At 34.1% G+C, this 18,539-nt stretch overlaps 1 long non-coding RNA gene across 1 annotated transcript; it reads left to right on the forward strand.

The window, feature by feature from the left end:
• Positions 1–9,833: 9,833 nt before the first annotated feature.
• Positions 9,834–12,593, forward strand: LOC133877157 (uncharacterized). Its single transcript, XR_009901667.1, has 3 exons — positions 9,834–10,353; positions 10,769–11,024; positions 12,264–12,593. It is a non-coding gene; the product is annotated as an uncharacterized LOC133877157 (long non-coding RNA).
• The last annotated feature ends 5,946 nt before the right edge of the window (positions 12,594–18,539 follow it).

An 18,539-nucleotide genomic window follows, 5' to 3' on the forward strand; every position in this document is an offset into this window, starting at 1 on the left:
GATATATATATGTGTGTGTGTGTGTGTGTGAGCTCTAGCATTTCTACTTCTTCTACATGTGATGCGAATTCTAACTCTTATAAAGGGCTATAGATGCGATCATGCGAGAACGAAGGGGAATAAGAGATATATATATATATATATGTGTGTGTGTGTGTGTGTGTGTGTGTGTGTGTGTGTGTGGCTTAAGTTGGATATGAATAAAGCTTATGATATGGTAGAGTGAGATATTTTGAAAACATTAATCCAAAAGATTGGCTTTGCAGAGCGGTGTGTTCATTAAATTATGATGTGCGTCAAGTCACTCACTTATTTTGTTATTATAAATGAAAAACTTTAGGAGAGAATTATTTTAACAAGGGGACTTAGACAAAGAGATTATTTTTCTCCTTATTCATTTATATTGTGTACAGAATGACTGAGCTCACTTATTCAAAAGGCAAAACAAGACAGAAAAATAAGATAAGTTCCTATTACAAGGGGTGGGACAACATTGAGCCATTTAATTTAATTTGATTTATTTTTTTTTATTTTTTTTGTAGATGACAATATGTTGCTTTGTAAAGCAAATTTGGTGGAATTGAGCAAAATACAAATTTGGTGGAATTATTTTGTCTTTATTTTGTTGGCGGAACAAAGGGTGGAGACTTGCTTCATCATCTTGACACATCGGTGGGTATAATTTTTAAGGAGAAACACTATCTACAAAGGGATTTTTTGGAGGCAAATATGGGCTACATGCAGCCTAATGTATGGAGGAGTATATAGAATTTTTGAAATATTTTAAGAGCAGGTTTAGTGTGGAGAGTGGGAAATGGAGACAATTAAAATTGAGTAGTATAAATGGATTATGAGTCCCATATCATATGCGGTCCAATATTCATCAATTAGGATTCTTGGCAAAGACACAAGGGTAAAGGAATAATTAGACGAAGATATAAAGTGGTGGAATATTACTCTAATAAAATAAATTTTCAATGCAGATGAAGTGACGAGAATATGCAATTTGGCCATAAGTCCTTGTGGGAAAAAATATCAACTACTGTGGATAGGCGCTTTGAATGAGAATTTTTTAGTAAAAAATGCTTACCATTTCAAAAGGGAGAGAAGCATGCAAGATAAAGGAGAATGTTCAAAAGTTTCAATTTCCAACGATTTGTGGAAGAAAATTTGGAAGATGACAATTCCGATGGTGAAGATGGATAGTGCTTCTAACAACTTATTACCCACCAAATAAAATATATTTAAAAAATAGATAGTGCATGATTTCCTTTGTCCCATTTGTGGTATGGTAGTACAAACTATTAGTCATATCATTTGAAGTTGCTTGTTGTTTACATATGTATGGACGAAATGTAATAGAAAAATTCAGAAAATATCAAAAGATATGATTTGATGTGCCTTTATGGAAAACTGATGGAGAGATTAGATGAAGAAGAATTGAAGTTGGTGGCAACAATAGCTAGAAGGATAATGTGGAAATTTTGTAGTCTATGGAGGCAATCTTATTCTAGTTAGTCAAAAACGCTAAGGATTAAGTGGAGGAATTTGATCAAACAGTACATGTCTTTGGGAATAATTTGGAAGAAAAAAAAAATAGAAGTAGAGATGGACAAAACCACATGCTAGAGTGCTTATAATAAATAAATTGGGATGCATTTACATAAATTGGAAAAAAATATGGGTGTGAGTGTTATAGCCAGAGACTATGAAAGGAATGTATTGGCAACTATTTGTACCACAATGCATTTTATTATTAACCTAACTAAGGCAATGGCAGTATGGAAGGCGGTAAATTCTGTAAAGAGAGATGTTTTGAAAATTGTGCATGATTTGCATCATGAAGGATGTTGTTGGAGGATTGAAGATGTAAAAACTATGTTGAATGATTTCATGTCATGGTTTGTGGGGCATACTAGAAGGGAAGCTAATGAAGCAGCTCATTATTTAGCAAAATAAGCCCTAGCCTTCACCAATCTCTAGCACAAGTGTGGAGGGGCAAGTGTCTTGATTTTATTCAAAGCATTGTATTCGAGATGTTTCTTATATATTGAGTTTAATGAAAGCCTAAAAGTTTTTTTTTTTTTAAAAAAAAAAAAACAAAACTGTAAAAAGACATATATCCCTAAATTATTATAAGTTAATATAAGTGTTGGGAGTTCTTAGCAAGCAACCACTAGTTGGAGATTTGATATTCTATCATTTCTTCCGAAGATAATTTTATGATGAATTAAGTGTATGCTTGATCGTAATTTCCAATCATATGTAAATTAAATTATGCGTGCAATACACATTGATTTGTTTTTCTTCTAAGCATTCTCGAACTTTAATTAATAACAGATGAAAGGCTCCTCGCAATTCCTTCGCCGCAAAAGCAAATTAATACATAAATGCATGATCAATTAATATTTATTTTCCCATTTTATATCGCTCTTGTTAGTAAAAAGCTAGTTAAATCAAGCTGGGAATGGTGTTAGTTGAACCAACTATATCACTATTGAAGAAAACACTAGCAATATTTGAATTATTCTTCTAAAATGACTAGTTGAAGTTATATATAATGGGAGCTCATTAGAAGCACTAACAAATTTCAATATTACCTAGTAAGAAATTAATATGAGATTAATTTAGCATCCATGGATCACTTTAACAATCTACTCACCTAATATGAGACTTTAAACTTTTGGAGTGTCACAATCTATGACGTTGTGCTTTAGCATTACGTGGTGTTAATAGGTTGCTTTGATATCATTAAAATCACATCCTTAGAACATGATACTCATTATCATACATTTTCGTCACATATTATTGGGTTGTCCAGTCACCTAGCTAGGACGATGACCCCTTCTTTGCGCTAAGAAGGGGCATCTTCCTCGATCTTTGAAGCCATTAATAATGGAGTTCTCTCTTAGAACTCCTGGCAAATGTTGTTCCTTCTTGAACACAACATGATTTCACTATCCCTTTCAAGGGAGATATAAACAAGTGAAGAGGGTGCAAGATAGATATGTGTTATTCGTTGGATGAGATAGATTGGCTTCTTAAAACATAACGAAAACATATAAGTACTCAAGTATACCTTTCTTTTTCATATATAGTATCATTTCAAAAGTTTGTATTCAGGTAATTTGAACCAAAATTTTAGATTAACTAATTCAACTTAATTACCTCCTGAGTGTGTACAATAAATAAACAATTTCTCTGTCAAATCAACTTGATCTTCCATGTCCAAATCAAGACATAGTCAACATCAATATCATAATGCAAATAAGTATTTTTTACATAATTTCCCACACAATATGGTTTCTCTAATTAATTCTAAATCGCTTTAGATTAGTTTCTTTTGATGCACTAAATCATCAACTAAGGGTTTCCATTCGTGTGTAAATTATCAATTTTGGTAAATCACACTCACCTTTACAAAATCCCTAAGCTTTAATTTACCTAAAACCGAAACCCTAAATACCCATTATATTCAAATTAATAATATATAAGCTAAGATAAATATTCATTCAAGTAGTTTGATCCTCCATTTATAGAATGAAACTATCAATTTGAAACAATTAATTAAGCTAAGAACCTAAAACCTTAATTTTCATGCATAACCAACCAAATTATCTCAAATTGATCATAACCCGCCACTATAATTTGAATGATCCAACATGTGATTCTAATATCTGTTAACATAACCAAATCATCAATTTTGGTAAATTAACAATGAATAATAAAAATTCTTGAATTTCGACCAAACTCGTCAGCAATTTGCCACCTGACTTAAAAAAAATTGCATGTTTTTTCTGCAACTAATCATGTAGAAGTATACTTTATAAAGTGTTCTTTCGCTTTATGGTATCAATTTGAGAAATTACGACTTACGAAAAGCTAACCACATTTATGCTATAATTTCATAAGACTAATCAAAATTACAATTATAATTTCCTAAAATCATTCTCACGTATTGAATGAGGTTTGGCACCTATGCAACACCTTCACAATTCGCTTATTTAATGTGGGACTTCTTTTCAGGGTGCCATAATTATTAAGACCTAAGAAAAATACACTAGTCACATTTGCGTTATTACTTTAAAAGAATGTCACCGTTGTTCCTTGAAACGGCCGGTGGAGCTTTGAGGATGGAGTCTGAAGGTGGAAGCTTGAAGTTTGATCGAGATTGAAGAGAGAAGGTGAGGAAGTGATAGTTGAGTTCAGAAGATAAGGGGGTACGTGGCAGCAAGAGAGTGAGCTTAGAGGAGGTGCGTGCCATCTGGATTCAACCTTCCCCAAGCTCAAACGGTGGCGTTTTGAGGAGTCCAACCCTCCTGCGTTTTATGCTATTGTAATGTCGTTTATGCTTTCAGTAAGGGTTAGCCGTTTTATTCCATTTCTTATGCGTTTTGTAATACCTAATGGACAGTATATAAGTCCAGCGGGTAATAGATTAAGGCAGCTTTTGGATAATCAGTTGATTGTGTATTGGAGGCTCTGGCATCCTCGAATTTGCCAATTTATCCTTATATTCAGTAAAAATTCAGTATCAATTTCCCTTCTCAGATTCATTACATTCAATCCTCTCTCTTACAATTCGCTATTCACTCCCTAAAATCCCTAAAACCCCAAAAAACCTGTTATAAAGAACTAGTCAATGTTATAATTGAAGCTTTCCGAAATTACTTATAAAGCTTAGTCTCACTTAGTAAGGAACTAATGTTGTAACGACTAAGAGAAAAACGTTAGCCATATCTGTGCTATCACCTCAAAAGGACTAGTCAATTTGAAACTTCCTTAGAATTCATTATAAATTTCAGTTTCACCTAATAACTAGGCAATGTGAGACTTAGCATCCATAAGTATCTTTATAAACCACTCACTCTATGTGAGCTATTCATCTCTTCTTAATATAGGGATCAATGTGTTACAAATGTGGGACTTGATACCCATATAACATCATCGTAATTTACTCACTCAACGTAGGACTTAACTTTCTATATTGTCACAATCTACTCTACTCAAATCCTTTGCATCATCCTCGTCAAGGCTAACACACAATACAACACTCCATTATCATATAGTGTTACTAGGTTGCGTTGTTCCCATTTGTCACGATTCAGGAAAAATGCTAGCTACATCTGAATTATCACTCTAAAATTATTAGTCAAGTTATTGTATCACAACACCGCATGATATTATTAGGTTGTTTTGATACCATTTGTCATGACCCAGGAGAACCATAACAACATTTGTACTATCACTCCAAAATGATTAGCTTAGTTACAATTGGAGCTTTGTATAATCACTCTTATAAACCCCAATCTCACATTAAAGAACCAATATGAGACTTAAAACTTATGCAACACTTTTATAATTCACTCATTCAATATAAGTCTTCTTTCTGAGGTGAAAATTGTGACATCCCAAAAGTCCAGTCTCACGTAAGTGCTAAATCCTACATTAATTTCTTATTGGGTGTTGCATGTATGCTAACTCCTACATTAATTATTTATTAGGTAGGATTGAACTTTAAAAGTGATTTTTAAAAACCAAAATTATAATTTTGACTAATTCTTTTGAAATAATGAGGTACACATTACAAACATTTTTGTTGAGTCGTTACAGAACATGAGTAAGAGTTTGTTTGACCCTCCGATTTCGTAGGTCAAAAGTTTATTTTTAAACAAAATCATAAAAAATGTCTCGTTTGAGAGTTTGTTTTTAAAAAATTATTGTTTGAGAAGGAAAAAAAATATAAGTTTTCAAATGGTAGGTAAGAAGGTGTGTTATTACAATTTTAGAGACCAAATTATAACACCTTTTGAATAAGACGCAAACCCAAACTAACCTAATTAGAAGCCAACTTAATTTGACTCACTTTTTTGTACGCGTCAGTGTGATTAATTAAGCCCAAAGTCACACGCAACAGCATGACAGAATAGACTTCTAAATGCTGAATGCGACTATATATATATATAAATATATATATTATGAAAAGCATACAGTACTAAATAAAATTTGCATGGTTTTGTATAAGTTGGCTAATTGAATAAAGTGGTATTAATTATGATTGCGTTTACACAACTTTATGGGAAAATTGTAAGAGAAGTAAATAGAAAATGGTAGGTAGAGCGCATGGTGGTGGCCACCTCTTTCCCAGACAAAGAAACATGGGATAGCTCTGACGGCGGTGGCAACTTCATCATTTTGATGTAAACTATAAGCAAAAAAGGTTTGGCATCAATAGTAGGATGAAACATGGTGTTGGTACATGTATACGCACAAAGACACATACACATGATTCCCTGCCTTTATTATCAATTTCTTTCCAAAGACATGAGACAATTAGATTCTTAGGAAACCCTGGAGGTGGGTCTCCCAATCAAACAGGTAGACACACGCTTTATTTGATCGTACACAAAAAGATGATCCAGAGGGATAAAACATGGCAAAAATATCGTTTCAATTAAAATATTTTTAGTATATATATATTGAAGCCATTTGATCAAAAACTATATATATATAGTGCAAGTTGATTGATGACCAGTTACTATATATTTCTACAAAAGTAAATTAATTATGATAAATTATTATTTGTTCTAAAAGTTTAAGCTATATATTAAACAAACAAATCATCCAACTGGTAAGTACATATATATATATATATATACCTAGCTACCTTCATCAAGTCTTAATTATTATTAGACACAACGGATAACGTGGAATCTAAGAACTAATAAATGGAACTATGATAAAATATGATTACAAATATTTAATATTAGTTTTGATACTCATGTTTAATTTTTATCAAGATATATATATGATTATATTGTTAAAAATTTATGAAATTAGAGAAGAAATATCTCTGACAAGCTGAAGTGAGTTACGTATTTTTGGTTCTATCCTTTGAAAAGAAACATTAATGTTATTGCTACCCATAACTAAATAATCCAACCATTGGCTATGGGTTTGGCATTTGGTTCTATTGGTTTGGTGGTTGCTACCAAGACAATTCCTTTATGCCTATCTAAACTAAAGTATGTTAATGGTATAACGAAATTTTGTGAAAAACTATTTTGAGAAATCAATGACTATCGAATTAGGCCTTAACCGAGGAGCTAGTGTTTTACTATCAACCGCAAGTTGCGTATGCTTATTTTTTTATTTTTTATTTTTTTTTAAAAAAATTGGGTTTGGTATTGAACGAAATTACTCACATTGGAAATTATAATAGAGAAATGCTACACTTCACAAATTTTTTTAAGTGATGTATTATCATCTTATGAGATTATAACATATTTTTAAAATGATAAATCTCATTAGATAATGACACATTACTTGAGAATCAACGTTTGAAGAAAAAATTTATAATGTAACATTTCTCATTATAACAATTAAGGATCTCGCTCGTTGGGCCTCAGCTCCCTATGCCAACATTGCCTTAATTGTTTCCCTTCTCGATCTAAAGTCTACAAAAAACAAGCGGAAGAGGCATGATTACCTTTTACCAAAGGAAGTAAGAACCCGATTCAAGAGAATTGGTGGATGTTACATTGTCAGATACTGAATAAATGTTATATGGCATTGAAATATCTTGATAGAAAATATCATCGTAAGAATTGCAAGAATCAGTAAAAGCATGTGTAATTTGGACAATACAACGCAATGACAGTAATTAATTCAGACATAACTTTGGCTAGCTATAAGAACTATCATAATTGTGCATAAGACCCCAATCCGGAAACTCTTTTAAGCCGTCGTGACCACCGCACTGGGCTTCTTTTTTTTTTTTTGGGGGGACTCAAACTTATTGTTTTCCCCTTTGTCTAGGGTTTCTCTAATCTTCTTTGTTGTTTTTATCTCTTCTCGAGGTCTCTTACTACTTCAATGGGCAACTTCAAATTACTAACTTAACGCTGCCAAAAACATTCTAGTTCTATACATTCGGCTTCAACGCGCACGATTCAAAGAATGGGTTCGGCTATCCTCCCATTAAATGGTGAATATAATGTGAATTTACCAACACTATTTTAATCCCTCAAGCACCGTAATTAAACTTAACTTAGGTAATAACCTAAAATCAATCATCCTCAAATAGTAACTTATTTGACCAAAAAAAAACTTACATTGTTTTAGGAATATCTAATCATAGGATCGGAACACTTATTCTCGAGTGTGACAAGAAATTGAAGTCTTCGATTTCCTATACACTACCATCTTCTTTCCTTTATTTTTGTCTTTCTCTTTCCTTTCGCATCTATGTATGGCTAATGATGAATAGCAGCCAAGGGATCGGAGACAACGAAAAGCAGATCCCTAAAAACTATTCTCGAGTTGTTTTGTTCTTTAGAGCTATTGACAACGAGCCCATTTGATGGCCAACAGTTGAGACATTAGTCCAGTTTTAGTGGTTTGAAGACATGCTGCAGCAGTCTGTAAGGATTTCTGCACTTGGCGTAAGCTTGCAGAGGGCTACTTCTGAGGAGCTCTCGTGATTTCAGGAAAGCCAACTGTGGTCCATTATTGTATATTCGCTGTGGCATTCTAAACTTTTACTTTTGCTTGCCCTAATTTGTCAATGAGTAAATTTTTCCCAAGTGCAAAATGTTGCAAATAAATTAATTACCGTTCTTTTGATCACCATATATATTATCACTAATCAAAGTAAACAATATTATCTTTTTTATTTTCATATTTGATCGAAATTATCATTTCAGAGTGATGATTTTATGTTGTTAATGAAGTTAATGCTAATGGTGTTTTAAGAGTTAAAGAGTGTTATGTGACCCGGAGCATTTATGCAGTCATTTCATATGCTGAAAATAATAATGGTTAGAAAAAATTGCTGAAAATAATAATTCCCATTTACTCATTCTTTAATATTTTTAACTAAGTTTTTCAATGCATTGTTAACTGCTTGTCTATTCAAAAAAAAAAAAAAAAAAAAAACTGCTTGTTAATTTCTATTTTGATTCGTTGTGTAAGTGATAATAGTCGTACGAGGTTGTAAATAATAGTAGTCCAAGTAAATAGTATTCAATATAGTCAGACAAATTTTGACACGATTTGCGTTTTTTATATGAATTCAAAATGAAATAATGAGTTATGATTAAGAAATTTAATTCATTTAATTAAATAAATTAAATTAGAATTGATTTATATAATTTTATAGACATGTCTCGACACGATTCGAATTCGACATATGATATTTAAAAATGATAATTTTTTACACGAACAATAAACCTAATAAAAAAATTATCAAACTTAGATTAAAGAGTCTTGCCTATTTAATTAGACGTATAGAATTGAAATTTACTATTATATCTATTACTCACGTAAGTAAAACCACACACGAACACGAATGACTTACCCTAATAATTAGCGCTCAAAAAATCGTGGGACATGTGTAATTGGTATAAATGGAAAAAAATATAGCTAGGGTATATAAGTAATTGAGGAAAAAATTATCAGCACAAGGATCAAGGCTGTCACAGTGTCACGGTCTCGCTACCTCATGACTCAGAGTGACTTCAAACCCTATATATAGTGTTGTACTTCTTTCTACAAATACCGGAGAGGCAGAGACTACTGAGTAGTGCAGCACAGTAGATTACCTGCTCGCTACTGCTAGGTAAAGGGGGGAGAGGGAGAGAGAGAGAGAGAGGCAGCTTAATGGTCAAAGAAACCCCACCACCACCTTCTTTCTCTACAGTCAAGATTTGTTGGATATTCTCGCGTTGTGTGGTGGTGTGAAAGAGCTAGCGCTTGGTATCCAAATCAACGATAAATGCACGTATTCCTTCTCTTATGTTAGTATTCTAAAAACTCTCCTGTGAAAGAGAAAAGAAAAGGAAAGGAAAGAAAAATCCCACTTTATTATTATTATTATTTTTGTTCTCTTGTTTTACTATGTATATAGTAGCAGTAGCGCTTTACCAGATTTGTAGATTAGAGATTCACAATCGCTTTCCCTTCCCTGACTCTCATGAGGACAGCGACATATCCTCTCCCTGAAACTACTCTTCGCAATTTCTGCAGCTCTCTCCCCCAAATGAAATTTTTAACTCCTTTCTTTTGCAGATTATTATGTACTGTTTTTTTTTCCTCGTATCCTATTACTCGTATGATTTATGAGCTCTTTGCTTCTGTGTATAGTTGTCTTTTGGGTGTTTTTTATTTTCCTTTTCCGTTTGAGATAGTAAGGAAGAAGAAGATTAGAACTAGTGCAGCTGATCAGCATCGTCATTATCCTTTGGGTGTTTTTCATTTTCCTTTTTATTTAAGAGTGCATCGGATTTAGGGTTAGTGAAGAAGCAACACCCAAAAAGAAGAAGCAAAGAAGCGTCAATGGAGCTGTTCCGCAGTGTAAGTTGTGTACTTGTGTAGTAATCACCCTCCTGGTTTGCTCTTTCATTCTTTGTTCCTTGATTAATACATGAGAACATAACTTAATCTGAATGTCTCCTTCCTTTGTTTTGAATCTTCATAATCCCTCTGTTTTGCTTCAAGAAAATAATCTTATTTTAGGTTTTGGGGGAGCAAAAAATTCAAGACATGTTCTTAATTATTAGTACGAGTCCTCACTGACACTATTCCAAAATCTTTAGTGTAGCCTTGTAAATAAACGGTTAATTAGGATTGAGAAAGCATGATCATACGTGGGTTGGTTACTTTTTTAGATCTGTACTGCTTGATCTGATTTGTGTTGAGCGGCGCTGGTTAGGTTAAATGGCGTTGTATCTTTCTTTTAACATCGTTGTTAAATTTCTCTCTTACGCAGGTAAAGCTTTGATACTTAGGGTTAGTGTTCATGCAGGCATTTTTCCTTTACTTAACAAAAGCGTGATTCTTAATTAGGTCAAGGGCTTTGGCTTTTTGGACTTCCGGGAAATTGGTGTTACTTTCCGGTATTTGCTAAGTTGTGCACTTTTTTCTTGATATCTCAGAGGGTATTGAGGAACACAACAAAGGTGAAAATGAGCTAATGCTACTACATGATAGGCCACATGAAGAGGCGTTGTGTTCCCCAAAAGAAGGTACTGTTTATTGGAAGTATCAGGTTTTGATAAAATGAAGCATTCTTTTCTCCTGTAAGTATCGGCAATACTCGTCATACCCTAATAATTTCAATCTACCAATTGCATCGCCTTCTCAATCAAACATATTAACAGATCGTTTAATTATTTTATTACTTTGATTAGACGAGAAGCATGAACACTAATGGCTGATATAAATTTAGTGCCTAATGGAGCAAACATTATAGCTGATTTTGTTTGTACTTTTAATTGAAAAGTTGATTAAGCATACAGATTGTCCCAGATCATAAACTACAGTATAAATTAGAGCATATAAATTGTGATAGATATTACAATTATAGAATGGTGTCTGGCTTAATCTATTATGTGTGTATATATATATATATATATATATATATATATATATATATATATATATATATATATATATATTTTGAGTCCTTGATAACAATACTATATTACATTTTTCTTTTTCATTCTGAATTAGCGTAAAATACCTAATTTCAGTTTTTTCTGTTGATGGGTTGAAGATTAATGTTTAAATGTACTGTTTATGGGCGGTTTAAGAGAGCTTTCTTCAGTCCACTCATGGATGGGTGAAGGGTTTGGATTAGCTGCCGACTCATTCATTCAAACACAGTAGAGAGGGAATGGATATTTCTACTATGGATGTGTGAATGATGCGGGAGATAAAATTCATCCTTTTCTTTTCTGTGCTTGGACTGAAGGGAGCTCCCTTCCACTGTTTTCTTCATTAGCTTAACTTGGTCCATTTGCTTAAGAATATTGATAAAAATTTCATCCTTGTGTTCATTTGATATGGTTTTTACAATTTAGTTTCGTTTCTGTGTTAATCAAGTGTTTAATTTGGGTCCATAAACATGGCTTGTCACCAATACAGTTTGTTGCCTAACTCTTGATGAAAGCTTTTTGCTGGTAGGTGGAATTCTTCTGTTCTAGGAGTGGTTTCCAGTTCATCTTTTTTAACTTCTTGTTTGTTTTTCGCACATCTAGTTAGTTGTCCTTTACTTGAAAAAAAAAAAAAAAAAAAAAAAATTGTCCTTTCAACTGTTTTCCTTCCCTGCAAAATGGTAGTAGTCCGAGTGGACTAGAATTTTTCTATCTTTTTATGCCATGAATGATGAATTTTTCTCTCTTTCAAATATTTGGGTTATGGTCATTTTTGGTAAAAGAATTAAGCAAAATATATAATAATGTGTTTGAATGGCTCCTGTCCAGAAAAATAAAAGAGGTTTCCAGTCCCATTTCTTACCCAGACAAAGTTGGTTTTGGTGTTTGGCCGGGGAGAAGTGATATGTCAAATCAGTTACGTAAGAGATTCATTTCCAACCAATATAATTCTGCAAAAGTAACTCTGGGACTGGCCTGAACACTGGAAAAAGGTAACATCTTGTCAAATGTTGTGAGAAGTGAGAACTTAATTATGTATCTCACCGTGAAAAAAGCTGATGAAAGATCACCCTGTCTCTATTATTAAGAATATTTATTTGTTTATTTTTCGGAGAAAAAGTATCTGTGAGAATGGGAGCTGCTTGTCTTTATTCTTTTGGCCAGGTTTAATTTGTAACTTGCAAGCGCATGGTATTAAATATGTGGGGGTGTGTTGACATCATATATAAACCCGCCTCTTGTCCAGTGGGGCTAAAAATGCAGAGATCTAAATCAGAGGTTGGAACTTGGAGCTCTGGAGCTCCGGTTTGTTGACATTCGTGAGGTCTATTATTCTACATGGGCTATTTTTTTGTTAAAAAAAGCACACTATTTTGTATGAAATTAATAGAACATATCATTTTATATGGACAAACCCCTGATGTGTGAACGATAAACAATATGTTTTGTGGTGATTATAAATAGCAGTGCTTTTCTTGGGCTAAACCCCTTGCTAAATTCTTAAAAGCGCATTTGTTTAGTGACTGTGCGTGTGCATAAAGAACTGAACTACTTTAAACCAGCTTTAAAGTATAGTATAAGCCGGTTCCTTGTGGTGGATCAAGAATGTAAGTACACTTGAACTGGTTTTTTTATTCTTTTTCTCGAGTAATGGGCATGTGTTTTGTTCAATTAAGCAGGACTTGTCTTTGAAATGTTTCTTTATTTCTATTCCATCTAATGGGACTTAAATCTTGTGCTGCCTTTAAACGCCTTTTTTTAATCTGTTGTTGATGTCATTTTAATGCATGAAGCCTCCTGCCCTTATCATTTTCGTTTTCTGTTGTTTTTTCTGGGTTAGGAGAATGACAATTTATTCACTTATTAAAAACGTTGCATTCCTCCGATGCCTTCATATTAACTGCATGTGGTAATTTGTAGTACTCTCGGTGCCAAGACAAAACGCTTGGTCTAAAATACAAAGAGGTTTTTTCTTGATAATTGGTTGCATGCTATCAGATTTAGACCCACAGCCGGAGATGAACGGAACCCATGGCATGATAATTGATCATTATGGAAAGTAAAATCTCTCATGTACGTGTTCTGGCCGGCTTAACTTTGAACGTCAAATTTCTTTAAAATAAAAAGAGATTAAAATGCTTTTCCGTAGGAGAAAGAAGAAGTTAATTAGACGACTTTTTTCATATTTTCTAAAGAAAGTATGGGCACCTGAGACAACTCAAAAGTGACTGGATTATACTATTATTTCTGAGCAGACTGAAACAACTTTATATTATGTGGTCCTTTCAACCTTTGTATGATATAACCCGTTGCCAAGGTATTAATTAATATCTACTCATGCGGGAACATAACTTGTTGAGGAAAAAATGGTGAGAACGTAATATGTTGTAGTATACAAAAGTATAATAAAATATATACGATTTTGATAAACATAATATGCTTTGAAAAAAAAATAAAAATCAACCGCATAAAAGATAGTATCATTAGCGGGACTACTTGACATTTGCTTTTAATTAATCACATGCATATACCAAAATAATAAAACACTTAGCCAGCTTAGCAATTTAGTAATTAAGTTTTGTGCTGTCTGTCCATATGGGCGTGGTCTATGTGGGGGTCTAATAGCTACATGCTAACAGTTAAAGTAGTTAAAGCTAACTATAATCTAGCGAAAATAATATACACAATAAGATTAGCTAAGAGAAGAAGAAGATTAGAATTAGAAAAGAAACGGATTTGTTGAATACCGAGTCTTCTCCGCGCTCTAGTCCTCTAAAATATGTATTTTTTTAGGGCTTTACATTTTTTGCTTGCAGAGAAAAGAAAGAACACGTACAGAAAAGGAAGAAAGTGGGGGCACGAAGAGAGAACTGAAAAGAAAGGGAAGAACCGAGCTGCCAAAGATGGAAGGAAGCTTTGAAGAGCAATAATGAGTAGGCGAAAAGTGTGAAAACGTAGCATACCATATTTTGAGAGGCCATTCTATATAATTTTTTTTTTTTCAGGGTATTGGACCGTCATATGTATTTATTTTCTGGAAATTTTGGTGGCTAGCCTAATAGCTTTTGAGTTCAAGCTTAAAAAATTCATATATATATATATATATATATATATATATATATATATATATATATATATTTATTTATTTATTTAAAAAATTATGTAGTGAGACATTTTCAATATAATATTTTTGGGAGGCCGAATTACTATTAAATTTTTTGGGAGTTCTTTTTTTTTTTTTTTTTGGGGGGGGGGGGGGGGGGTGGTTAACTTGGGGTTGGGCTTAAAAAGTTTTTTTTTTTATTTTTTTTGAGGCTTGGGCAAGGGCCCTATGGGTGTCTTCGCTGCTACTCACAATCCTCACCTATTCATATTGATGTATTGAGCATCAACTCGACCAGCTCCAAGCTGAGAATGCAGACCTAAGCCAGGTAGTTGGGTCCAAACAACAGATCCGAAGGGCCGAGCTTAACAACGGGAGATGTGGTGCAAAGGATAATTACCTTGCCACTTCATCTCAATTGTGCCATTATTCTCGTTAAGGAATCATGCAACACTTTTTACTCTTTCGATGAGCATATAGTACTGCTACACGGCATCAGATAACAGCATCAGCCCGCCAACAAAGCAAGGGATTCAACGCCACTACTGTAACGCCCCGCTTCAAAAACCTAAATTAAAAATGTAAAAACAAGTATAATGATGATAAATCCGGTAAAAACACGTTGTATCCAAAGGGAAATACTTGGCCAAATGATTATTGGAGCAATTAAGGTATCAAAGTAAAGATGTATTCCCTAAAAATGGCAGAAAAACACTAGAAACAATGTTTTGGAAAGGAAAACAATAGATTTTGAGCATGAAAACGGCACTCATTAAGCTTCACTAAGTATTCACGTCGTGCGCTTCAGAAAGAACCTTTTTAGATTGGTGTTATATGTGCAAGTCTAATAGTCATAAAATGTTATATCTATTTTACTGCACATTGTGCGATATTGTCCTTGATGTACACACTTGGGAACCGTGTTCGAATAGAGCTCAGTCTTCGTTCAAACAAGATGAGAATTGAGGCACGTGTAGGGCATGTAATGCGTTAAGTGAGGTCCTGTTTGAATGAGCCCGAGCCCGTTCAGATGAGATGGTTTGGAAGAGCGGAATAGGCCACAAAATGAGAAATAAAAAGGGGGCTTTAGAGTTTGGGGCTCATTTGTGCCGTCCCACTTCTTGGAGCAAAGTTCAAGGATAAGATTCTAGCATTTCTCTTTTTCCTTTCACGAAGTTGAAATGATTTTTGGAATGCATGGACTTGTGTTCGAGATAATGGCGTGTGTGTGGATTATGTGATGGTTGGGGTAGAAATGGAGAAAAGGTGAGGCTTTTCCATGAAAGCTCTCGAGTCTTTAAAAGGTTGGGTTGACAAACGAACTGTAGGGAGTTGGTGGAGTACGAAGTGGGTGAGCTTTTTTGTGTCATGTGAGTCGAGGTGTTGAGATTATGGGTTGTTGGGAAGTGAGTACTTTATTGAAGGAAATGAAGAGAGAAGGATAAAGTTTGGACCTTTGAAGTTAGAATGTAAAAGGTTCAAATTTTTAGGCTTAAAACGGTCTTAGGGAGTTAACAGATCGAAGGTGGTTTTAGTGTTATGGAATCTTGGAGAGGCAAAAAACGTAAGAAAATTTGAAGTTTGGATGAGGAAAAAAATGGAAGAAGACCATGAACATCATTCCCGTTTGAACGAAACTTGAACAGAGCGTGCCGTTCGGAGGCTCGGTCGAAGGTCATTCAAAGGATACACCTTTACACCTTAGGCATTACACTAATGAGACTTACAAGGACTTAATTAGGCGAATCTTGGGGATTAGGAAGGATAGATTAGGTTTATAATTAAGGACCCGACTAATGATAGGGCAAAATTTACAGACAAAAGAGCAGAGTACTAGGATTTTAATGTGCAAGGTAAGTAAACACATGTGAAAGTGACAAATGAAAATTTTGTTGCAGGAATATTTATAAATCATGAAAAAAATATTGTTTTTTATATATTGTGAGCCCTAGTATTTAAATGAAAGAACATATTCTCTAAATTCCTTTGTGGAAATCACATGTTTTAATTTGAATACAAATGTCATATGCATATGAAAGACTTTACTATGATATATTATGAATAAAAATCATGGTGGTGGTAACCATCAGCATATTGGGCATGCCAGTTCCGTTTGCTGAGATGCTCCTCCCGGACGAAAGGTTGCTGGAGAGTCTACCTTTATGTTGGGAGGGCCTTTTCGGTTGTTTCTAGCTTGTGGGGCTTATTTGGGTGATGGTGGTTTGTTGTTTTGATAGTAACGGAGTTTGTTATCCTACTTGGGGGTTTGTTCCTTGCTAGGATGCTGAATCTAATGTTTACTGGAGAGTTGTAAAACTTTGTGTTTGGGTTATAAAGCTTTAATTCATCCAAAAAAAAAAAAAAAAAATTACATGTTCACTGAACGTTGAAATTGTTACTATAAAATAAAAGACGATGTTTTTAATTTTTTTGCATGAACATGTGCATTTATAATATACAAGCTTGACCAGGGGTCAAGCTCCTCAACCCCAACCCCCCCCCCCCCTCCCAATTTTTTTTTTCCCTTCAATTTTGCTCTCAATCCCAAGGCTTTCCAAAAAATAAATAAATAAATAAAATTTACCCCTAATTTTTTTTTTTTTTTTTAAATTTTGCCCTCCCAAAAATTTTTTTCTTCAATTTGGCCCCCTAAGTTGCAGATGCTTACTCCGCCCCTGAGCTTGACCCTACAACATAATAGATTTACACTAGATCCGTGTGGTGGTATTCAATATATATATATATAGAAGCTGGCGCGACCATTGTTTAGAGTGTGGGGGGTACCATGATGGGTATCTTAGATTGAGTGAGCCATCCAATGCAAGCCATCTAAAATACGTGGTATGTTGTGCACTTCCTACAGCCACGAAGTTGATGAATTGGAAACCTTTTGAAGAGATCTTCAAAAGTAAAACCACTCTGGAAGCAGCAAACCCTAGAAAAAATTTTCACTATAGAAGATTAAATTATAATTAGTTTACACTTACAAAACATTTATAGTAAAAACCTTATGTGTACCCCAACAAACAACCCGTTTGTTTCATAATACAGTAGCTCCAGAACTTTGGCAAATCTTCTATTAAGTCTCCTCTGAAACCCGAATCTCTGGTGGTGATTGGAGGTTTGATTGTTTGTGTGATTTAACAAAGTCTAGGAGAGGTTTTAGAACGAAAGCATAAGATGCTAAAGTTCTTGCCAAGACCACAAAATAATTGACCTCAGGGTCAATTAAGTTTATATAGATGGGTGAAAACTTAAGTTTTAAGGCTAAGCCAGTAAGGTTTAAAACAGTGAACTGCAATTAAGTTTAGGTGAAAGTTGGTTTCTAAAAAACACCATTAGAGGCAGCGACATTTGAATGGGTTAGTGGCACATTCGAATGCGAGCTAGGGTTCTTTCTGGTGGCATTTGAACTCTCATCAACTGCGGTTGTGACCGAGCATCTCGAATCTACTTAACTGAACATTGCGTTCGAGCACTCTTCGACCGGGCTTGCAATCAGACATCTCTGTAGCTTTTGTGAAACACCTCTTTTCGATTATGCTGTGATCGCCTTTGCGACCGAGCCTTTCGGGAACTTGAACTTCAACAACATGAAGGACACCATTCAATTTTCCTGCAATCAAAACTGTGACCGGAGCTATCTTGGATCTCAGCTCTTGAAGTGCCTTGAAGACCACATTCAAACGGCTATTGATCGGCTTGGGAATGACAACTTATGTTCTTTACTTTTTAGTGTGCAATTGAACACTAATTAAAGTCCCGATTTTTAACCACTAAACTTAGACTTACAACCAACTTAGTTTTGACATTGAATTAGCATATTTTGACTTACAACTAACATATTTTGTATGGGTGTATGTGATGATATATATTCATAATGAACAATTTTTCTGGCAGATAAATTTGTCCCATTCCAGTTTTAGCTTCTCAGATACTACCTACCCTTTTAATTGGAGTGTCCGTGCGCTCAGCAAGCAAGCAAGCAGAGGATATTTGGA

This window comes from Alnus glutinosa, chromosome 9, assembly GCF_958979055.1.
Source record: "Alnus glutinosa chromosome 9, dhAlnGlut1.1, whole genome shotgun sequence".
In the NCBI taxonomy this organism is placed as follows: Eukaryota; Viridiplantae; Streptophyta; class Magnoliopsida; order Fagales; family Betulaceae; genus Alnus; species Alnus glutinosa.